At 41.0% G+C, this 9052-nt stretch overlaps 1 long non-coding RNA gene across 1 annotated transcript in view; it reads left to right on the top strand.

Moving 5' to 3' along the window:
* Nucleotides 1-516: 516 nt before the first annotated feature.
* The window catches only part of LOC103272918, an 11650-nt gene continuing 3114 nt past the window's right edge, over nucleotides 517-9052 (top strand). The window contains exons 1-2 of the long non-coding RNA XR_505156.1: nucleotides 517-771; nucleotides 1913-2036. This is a non-coding gene — a long non-coding RNA (uncharacterized LOC103272918). The remainder of the gene's footprint in view (nucleotides 772-1912; nucleotides 2037-9052) is intronic.

The raw sequence follows: 9052 nt of genomic DNA, 5'->3' as shown, positions 1-9052 counted from the left end.
GCGCGCGCGCCTCGGTCTCTCCCTTTCTCAGGGACACACACACACCCTCCGGCTCTCCCCTTCTCAGGGACCTACTCCAAGGCGAAGAGAATCCCAGTGAAAGTGTCGGGGGTCTGAAAAAACACTCACCAAATCCCGCTGCTTCCTTGGTCACTGAAAGTGTCGCCCCCACCCCTGTCCCCAAACTCGGTCTCCGTACGGAACACCCAGCTAGGGCCTTCAGCGAGGGATCCCGCCCCGGGACCCCGCCCCGGGACCCCGCCCATCTCCCGCCGGGTCGGCGCCTGGCACCCTTCCGCAGCTTCCCAGCCCACTCTCCGGGATCCAACTCAGGCGCGCGCAGCCGAGACTCTTCTGTCGGGGGCTCTTTGTCCGCGCCCCTCCGCGTTGCTGCGCTCAATCGTGCTCCCTGCAGCCCCCGCCGGCGCACCCGACCCGCAGGAAAGTTGCTCGCGAGCTGCGGAGGGGCGTCATCGCTTCCTAGCAACGCTCCTAGCAACCGGATAACATCTGCTTCCTCTGGTCCAATGCGAGCCGAGAGCAGCTGCGCGCCCGCCTAGCGTTCCCAGCCCCGAGCGCGACGCGCTTCAGAGATCGGAGCACCGACCTGCAGGAGCCAGGCTGCCAGCCCAGCTGCAGTTGCCGCCGCCGCCGCTGTCAGCGCCCGAGTGGAGAGTGACAGCGCCGCGACTGCAGGAGTGAGCGCCGATCCCCGCGCCTTTACCAAACAGGTGCACGCGCCCCATCGGGTGAGTGGACCCAGGTTGCAAGGTATGTCTGGACCCATCCAGCCAGGTGCCCTTCTCTGGGGCTCCGAAAGGCCTCGCTTCATTGAGGGGGTGGATAGGGACGTGCTCCGGAATCCCACCCAGCCCCCAGCCATTGAAAAGTGACCAGCTGCTGGTCCCAAACAACCTGGTTTGATTTCTGTATACAATTTTTTAAATCTCGGGATGGATTCTTGGGCTAGGATTCCCCTGCTCATCGCTGTTAGGTTAATGTTTGGAAGTTTTCGACCCTCCTTGTTTTTCCTTTGACTTCGCTGCCTATGTGAGGCTGGGAGAGCTGGAGGCAGCAAGCGCCCGTGGAAAGCCTGTGGTTAAGAAGAAAATGACAAAGTGGTCTCGACTAACTGAATCAACACGTATGGAGGGCAGCATTCTTTTTAGGTCCTCCTCTGGAAAGGGTCCATTTGGCCAGGAGCAGCCGTTCACTGTTACCAAACCTCCTGAAAAGTAACCATAGTAACTCACCTCTCTTTTGATGAGATCCTCCTTATTGGCTGCCTATCTTCCTTCGGAAAGCTCATCTCTCTAAATATAGAAGATGATGAGATCTGCAAGCATACATTCATGTAGAAAAGGTGCAGTTAAACGTGGCCCTTTAAAGAAAAACTGTCTTCAGAGAAAAAGTGGCAGTTGGTTATTTCAAATCTTGTGAGAAAGAATGTGTATTCCAGAGAAAGACCGAGTTAGTCTGTTTTTGAGTTAACTGCTGGTGTGTTACTTTAGAGGGAATACTTTCTGAAATTATACAAAATCTGGCACTTAAAATATTAAAAATATCTGACTCTGATTTTTTAAAAACCGACCTACTGATACTCTTACAAAAATCATCTCCCCAGCAAAGAACTGGTAAGATCAGTTATTCAGTTATTTCTTAATTTCTCAGGATAGTTAAGATTCTCCTCATGTTTAAACTTAAATCTGGAGAACACTGAAGTGATTGTGTGTGCCTGAAGGCTTATCTGTCTATCTATCTGATCTATCTTTATCTAGTCCAGATCAACCCCACCTCAAGCATCCTAGATAGTATCTTCCAATTGCATGCTTTCTCCTGACTTGAGAACCAGTCCATGTCAGTGCTGTCCTGACTCATCCGATGTCATTTGTGCCTGTCTTCTTGTTTCAAGATCTCAGGTAACCATTCATGAGCCTGAGGCTGTGAGAAATGCTCACTGTGCAAAGGGGAACTCTCACCAGATTTTCTGAAGCTGTTCAAGAAATACACTCTTCAGATTGATTCAGCATTACCAGGTAATGACTAGCTTGAAAGAAATTTCTGTTTAAATATGTATCCAGAGAAATAAATGCTAATGTAGCATTACCATAACATACAAGATCAATAGAAGGGGTTGTTCATATAGATAGTTGCTGGGTAGAAGTCCATAGAGGTTTTCTGTAAAAAGGACATTTGTGGGCTGGCAGATTTTCCTCTCGAGGACCCATGTGAATAGGTGGGCCAAATTGGGTAGCCTGGTTCCGGGAACATGCTAAGCGGAAGCCTTCTGAGCACACAGGTGCATGTCTAAATGAAGGAAATGAAGAGAGCTCTCCAAGTTGCAAAACGATTGTGGTGATGTTTTAAATCTATTTTTATTAAGGTCATGATGATAGAAACATCTTAGGGTTAGACATTTTAAATTCAAATTTCAAGACTGAATGTAGTCTTTAAATGAGTTCAGCCCTCTAGCATTGTGTAGCTTTCTTATGTCCCAAGATATCCATGTGAAATTCCTATAAGTAATCAGCCTAGCAAATTACAGTCAAATTCATGTAAATATACGATGCTTCATTTTGTCCCATTCCTCTCCTCTCCTTGTAAAATAAATACTTGAAGATTTTTATTTATAAGTCCATTTGAAAATTTATTCTGGTCTAGTGGTACAGATTTGTGAATACCATCAGACTCTGAAACTTTTGGTCTCTGTAGTCACTTGTTGAAATATTTGTAGTCTAGTAAATTTTAAGCATTCAAGAGGAGCACTTGAACCATCAAAAGTGCTGGTTTGCTAGCTTTTTGCACTGCTGCCCTTCTTTCATCCATCATGATGACTATATTTTATGGTGAGAAACAAATTCAAGGGGACCAATACAGTTCTGTCATCTGCCTTGAGATGTGTACAGAGTTCTATTCATGCTATCCATCTGAGGAAAGTTTGAGTAAAGCAGTCACAATTATTGGTTCGTGTATATGGATTAATCATATGATTGTGTACATATCCTGTCTCTTATGTAATGTGCATAAAAGTCGAAAATCATTCAGCAATTTATGTGAACTAGTCTGTGCTTTCATTGAGACCCTGCCAAAATCAAAAAGACCAAATGAAAGAGGTTCTTTTTTTTTTTGAGTTGGAGTCTCACTCCATCGCCCAGGCTGGAGTGCAGTAGCACGCTCACGGCCACCCCAGCATCGACCCACTGGGCTCAGGCAATCCTTCTGTCTCAGCCTTCCAAGTAACCGGAACTACAGATGTGCGCTACAATGCCCAGCTAATTTTTTGATTTATTGTAGAAATGAAATCTCTCCAAGTTGCCCGGGCTGTTCTCGAACCCGTGGGCTCAGGCAATCCCCTCACCTCGGCCTCCCAAAGTGTTGGGATTACAGGCTTGAGCCACCATGCCCGGCTGAAAGAGATTCTTAAATGTTCACACTGATTCTATCATGACTGTGTAATATGTAGAATATATAGTACAATACTGATGGACAGATCTGTTTAAAAAGTCATTCATCAGAAAACATTATCATGGTATTTAGTTTTAAATAAATAAAAATAAGTCAAATGGCATCATTATAATATAAACAGCTAATCCTAGAGGGATTGGTGAATATATAGAGTGTGAAAAACAATTCCACCAATTTGTATTTAAGGATCTAATCAACCTCATCAACTTGAACACCAGCTGTATTTTTACATATCCTGGGTTATAAAGAGGGCATATACTTAGAATGTAAGGCTTGGATAAAGCTGATATCAAGAAGGCTAAAACTGAAACTAAGTTGTAATTTCAGGCTTCTTTCCTCATATATTCTATTTGGAAGTTTTTAGGTGAGTGTGAGAATTCTACATTCAATTTTATGCCATTTAACCTTCATGGAATTTAGAAAATACCTTCAAACACAGAGAAATGTTTTTGTTTTTTTTTTTTTTTAAAAAAAACTTGTATCAAGAGGATGAAGCCCTTTCCTCCACATCTGGGCTCTCTACTGATGACTCATGCCAACTGCCTTCAGGGGTCAAAACACTGACACACCAACAATGGCTCTAAAGTCAAGGAATAATCAGTTTTCAGATTGCTCTGTTTGTCAAAGCAATAGACTTCAGAAACCTAGAAAAAGTCAAAATAAAGTACTATCTCCAAAACAGAGGTAAGAGTCAATTGACCAAAACCATTCAGCTCTGAAACTGAGGAAAAAGGATATCTTTGGATTTTGGAAGAGCCAGTTCTCGCCAATTCTCTTCTCCCCTTGCTCTTAAAAAATGTCTATCTAAATAGTATTAATACATTAATGTTTCTCCTTTTCAATCGAACACAATTGCTTTTGATGTTTTTCTTTTTCCTAACTATATGTATATAAATAGGCTGAAAACAGAGCTCTGTAGTTTACTGCAATAATTCTCAGTGGGGGGTGGGTGAGCGGAAGGATATTAATTAAAAGCACTATGAGTTTACTAGTGCTGTGTTCAGTATTGCACTATAGTCATATTTAGAAAACAAAAAAATTCTAGAAATTAAAGTGCAACAAAAAGTCTTCTGCGTAGAAATACAAGAGTCTTCTCAATATCAATGGTGCTCAGAAGGAAAAGAGGAACAAATTTGAGGCTGGAAAATATCCCCTGCAGGTGTGTATCAGAGTATGTATTATTCTTTAAGTGCTTGCCAAAAGGAAACATGGCTTAGGAACGTCAAGAAAAGTTACATATATTGTAGAGAAAATCCTGACTCAAGAGCCTAGAGTCTCAATTCTGTCTCCATGTGCTGTTTGGTTTATCACTTCATGACTGACTTTCTCCATATCTAACATGGAAGATAAGACTATTTATGAGCTTAAGTGGATTGCTTGAGCTCTAACACGATGCAATTTAATAAAGCGCTTACAGCTCTTGGAAGAAAGTTACCCTGTGAATGAATATTATTTCACTACTAGAGCAATAATAGGTGGAGACACAAATCAGGCATCATATGAGTGAGTGCAGAGAGTCCCCCAACTCCAGAGCAAATTAGTGAGTAAAATTAATGATTAGTTCCATATTTATGTTTTTCTACACACCTTTTGTCATACCAGAAGCAGTGCTGGCCTGGTTAGATGATTTTGTTAGTTATATCTAAGCAAGGGATGGTGGTGGTGGTGTTATAAACCTATAGATCAGGTACTTTTCAAAAGGTCACTGTCGTCCATAAGTTAGGAATGAGAACCCTCCTCTCTGAGCACCAGTCCTGGGAATCTAAGGCAGTTATAGCCTCCCTCTAGTTATTATTGATAAGATAATTCTTGGAACTCATATACAACAAAGTGGTTGCATGGCCAATTTTTTTTCTAATTCATTTCCACTTTCCAAGGTGAAAGGGAACATTATTCCTCAAAACAAGGAATGTACCTCTGGGAGTGGTTAATCACTGAGTTTACCCAAGATTATCATCGGTCTCTTTCATTAGCAGGGTTAGACCATGGCAGAAGTTGACTTTGGTGCAGAATGTAAGGTAACTTCATGATAATGTGGCTGGTCACATACTACTTAACCTTTTAGGTTCAGAGACCATCACCAGAAAAACAAGATAGGCTTATGGAACTGGTGGTTTTGTTTTTGTTTTTGTTTTTCAGTATTCTATGCCTTCCAAACACACCTGTACTCTCATCATTTTGGAAGGTCACACCTGTACTCACAGCACCTGTCACACCTGTACACTCATCATTTTTGAAGGCCAAGGCAGAGGGATTGCTTGAGGCCAGGAGTTTGAGATCAGACTGGTCAACATAGCAAGACCCCATATCTTAAAAAAAAAAAAAAAGCTGGGCATAATGGGCAGTCCCAGCTACTCAGGAAGTTGAGATGGGGGGAAGATGACTTGGGTCTGGGAGTTCGAGGCTGCAGTGAACTATGATTGTGCCACTGATCTCCAGCCTGGCTAACAGAGTAAGAACTTGTTCCTAAAAAAAAAAAAAAAAGGAAAAAAATTCCATGCCTGTGCCTGGGGTTATCCCAAGGACCATGGATAGAATCTAGAGAATTCTGCTGCTGGCATCTTGAGAAATGCTTCAAATTCATTGGCTCTCAATATCCCTGGAAATTCCTAAGAAAGTCTTCCAGGAGCTGCAACTTGGTTATTCTAAACTGTCAGGGAAGTCAATATTGTGCTTGGGGTGGATGATAAATCTGAAGAAACAGATTGCTCCATTGATTCAAAGCTAAAAACTGGCACTGAGTTCTGCTACCATGAAGCATATTATCTGAGAAGTGCTAAGCAGGGGCTTATGGGAGAGAAGGAAGATGGCTGATGGAATATTGTTAAACATCGACAGAGCTAAAGGTATCCAGAAGGCGCAGCATTACAGTTTTGAACTTTGCACCCATCCACCTACTTGAATACACACACTCATGAATATTTCATGCAACCTGTGCTTAACACTAAAATAAGAAACGTCCTACGAGTAACGTAATGCTGTTGAGTGGTATATGTATTTATGATTCCAAAAGAATAAGAAGAATAATACAAAGCAAAGTCACTGCAATAATAATAATACGTAACATTTATGGGGCAAAAAATCCGAGCACTGATGGCAGAAACAGATTAAGTGCTTTTTGAACATAAACTCTTCTAATTCACATACAGCCCAATGGGTTTGACATTGTTCTCCCATTTAATAGATGAAGAAACTTAGGCTCTTTGAGGTTAAATATCTTGCCCAAAATCAGTCGGCAAATAAACTGTGGAGCTTGTATTTGAACTAGTGCTGTTGGGGAGAACCAGAAGGCAATGCTAAAATATTTTAAGCTGCACAGCAAGACTTCAGAATGTGGCTAGCAGTGACCAACGGGATAACTCTTTCTAAACAAAAGTAGTTATGACCCTTAGGGAGGAATGTCCAGTAGTTTTGCTACCAGGAAAGCACTATTTGGATAGGTAGGCAGCACTTGTACTGTTTACGACTCATGCCAGGTTAATATCATACAAAGAAGAACCAATCAGAGATGGTGAATCCAAGGCCCATGATTTGTCTACAACCCTAGCCAGTTGTTGATCTGAGACAGAACCCACCTTCTTTCTGCCCATTGATCAACCTTCACCCCTCTGTCTGTGGCTAGGATGCACACATATAACAGGATGGATTCAACTGTGTTTTTTCAATGTGATGATTAAAACATTGTGGGAGAGAAAATAAAAACCCTACTAAAATTAACTAATCACTTCTTCGCTATGTCTCTGGCTTTTCAGTCTTAGACAAAGAATGGATGCATTTACTGTGGTCTGTTTTCTCAAAGTGTTTGTAAATTAATTTGTTGATGATATTTCCTTAATGTACTGTCCCTAGGTCACACACCAAATGAAATCACTTGTACAATAATAGGATTTTAGTTGTCTGGAGGCAGAAGTAGAACAATAAGGGAGAACATTTGAGCAATCGTTTGTAATTACATTTTAAACATTTATTTAAAGAAATATGTATAAGTTGTACTACCAGAACTCTAATGACAGGGATGGTCATTCTATTCTGTGACTTTTAATTTGTTGTTTATTGAAGTTTTATACTGTGAAATGCCCTGAGCCTGGCATAGATATTTTATGTGCCCAGAGTTTATAACATTCAAAACAGTTTGAATATTCAAGCCAGCTTTAGCCGTTTCACCTTCAGAGATAAATTTAGGCTCAGCCCAATTCACTTTCATAATTTATAGACTGTTCTTAGAGCTCAGAACACTGACTATGAAGACATAAAGTCATTTGACTTCTTCCATTTCATCAGTTTTATTTGAAAAACAGGCTAGGTTGAGTTTTACTTTATAGTTGCAGAATAATAACAGATTTACGAATGTCTAGTGGATAATAACAGCCAGATTTCTTTGGATATTCAGATCAACTTTAATTAATTATCTAGATCAACTGGATGTTTAAAAAAACAATTTTGATTTCCTTCACCCCAAATGTAGCACTAATGGCAATAAACCAGAAACGTTTTCTTAGAGCTGCTGTAAAATCTATACTGTTTTTCCCAACTTGACCATTTGCAATATCTTCTTGCAGTCTTTTAACTCTAATTACAATTTAGTATCTCTGGGAGGCAGGGTAGTGGGAGTCAGAGCCAGGAGGTCAGGTTGTGCTTTGCTTCGATGTGATAGATAGTGCCTATTGGCACTAATAAGGGTTAGAATTTGATTGAGTGTTTACTATATGCTAGGAGCAGTGCCAATCACTTTCTATGAATTATCTCAATGATCTTATAAGACAGTGTTATATCTGTCCCTACTTCACAAATGAAATTTGTAGAGAGCTGATGTAATTTGCTCAAAGTCATGCAACTGAGAAGTGGCAGAGATGGAATTCAAACCCACTTTCATCTGACTTTGAAACCCCAACTGTCAACCACACACCAGATTATAAATCAGTAAACTTCAGTCTGAAGTGTCCTCAGCTGGACACTGAGAAGACTGAACCTGATGATCAATAGTTTCCAGCTCTGAATTTTTGAATTCTAATCCAGCCAAGAAAACAGATATGGGAACTTATGTTTGCTATATATTTTAACCTAAAAATGGCTAGAAACATCCTTCAAAATTTGAAGCCAAAACCATTGTAGGTAGCTGAAAAGTCTGCAAGGGAGTAGTTATCAAACTGATACCTGCTGTAAAGGCTTTGTAGCATTTCAAAACACCCATGGGGGTGTTTTTTGAGAGCAATAAACTAAGTGGCTAAGTGGCTAAGTATTTCATCCATGGAGGAGCTGAGACTCAATTCTAGAACTTCTGAGAATGTTCTCTGTATTTTCAAAGTCTGATACATTCTATATCTTAGGCTAACTGCTTGACTATAGCCTGATAGAATCTTTGTGAATATGGGAATCATTAGATGTGGTGTTTTTTGGTCTTGGATCTGTTAAATCAAAATATCTTCCTTGGAGGTTCACTTGGAAGCCAGAACAATAAGTTTATTTGACATTTTTTTCTCCAAGTAGCCACCTGCCATTTCTTGTATCATTCATTAAAAGGATTTTGTCTTGGGTGGGGTGGGGGATGGGGGTGGGGGATGGTGAGAAAGCAGGAGTTTATTAAGAC

Source organism: Carlito syrichta, unplaced genomic scaffold (genome assembly GCF_000164805.1).
Source record: "Carlito syrichta isolate Samal-C Ts95f unplaced genomic scaffold, Tarsius_syrichta-2.0.1 Scaffold313381, whole genome shotgun sequence".
Lineage (NCBI taxonomy): Eukaryota > Metazoa > Chordata > Mammalia > Primates > Tarsiidae > Carlito > Carlito syrichta.
The sequence above is the reverse complement of the archived record's forward strand: the minus strand, read 5'-3'. Positions and strand labels throughout refer to the sequence as shown.